A 1,083-nucleotide genomic window follows, 5' to 3' on the forward strand; every position below is an offset into this window, starting at 1 on the left:
TTCTTTGAATTATATATAGTTCTATACCTTTTTACAAATGTTTATTGCTAATACAAGTATCTGGCATCATAACATCTCTTAGTTTCACTACCACTAAGTTGCCAGGACTCTACCTATTCATCCTTCTCTATTATCTGCTAAGCCATCTCTTTAGCCCCAGAATTAGAACTTTTCACACTCTACATAAATATAGAATGATATAAATATTTCAGATTTTAGCAATTCTAAAATCTTCACAGGTATCTATTTGAATTAATAGACAAATAGTTACAAAATTTAACAATGAAGTTTTGAAATGGAACTGAATATTTCAATCATGTATCAAATTAAGACCATTTATTAATTATATTATACAAAGAAAAATGTCAAAAGCACATATATGTGAACAAACTAATGAACACCTAGTGGGAAATAGAATAAAAAGAGTGTTCAGGAAAAGTAGGAAGATCAGAAGTTTAAGACTAGCTTAAGACATACAGTGAGTTTGAGACCAGCTTGAGATCCATGTGAATTTGTCTAACAAAACAAAACAAAATGCCACAATTAAATGAAAAAACAAATCAGTGTTTATAGATTTCCATTGTTTGTCATTGGGTGAGAGTTTCATAAGTAAATAAAGCGAGTATATATGCCAAAGTAGATGTAAAATTTTGTTCCCTGTGACAGGAGAGATGACTAAGTTGTTAAGATCATTGTATGCTCTTCCTTCTGGAGTTCAGTTCTCAGCACACACATGAATGCTCATAAAGGCTGTAACTCCAGTTTCAGGAATAATAATATCTTCTTCTAACATTAGTAGATACTGCATGTATGTGGTGCTAAAATATACATGCAGGGAAAACACACATACCCATGAAATACAATTTAAAAACTGTCAAATTTCCACCCACACTGGAATTCTTAATATACTAGTTTTCAGTATAACCACATTATCATTATGACATATGTCTGTTTTCTTATCATTCATTTTATTCATATTTCTCTTGGTGAGTCACTGGCTTAAAGACTGATGTCTAAGACATCAGGTAATAAGAACCTATGCACAATAACCCTAAGGTTTTATGTTTCCTGATGATACTGAAT

This window comes from Mastomys coucha, chromosome X (genome assembly GCF_008632895.1).
Source record: "Mastomys coucha isolate ucsf_1 chromosome X, UCSF_Mcou_1, whole genome shotgun sequence".
Taxonomy (NCBI): Eukaryota; Metazoa; Chordata; class Mammalia; order Rodentia; family Muridae; genus Mastomys; species Mastomys coucha.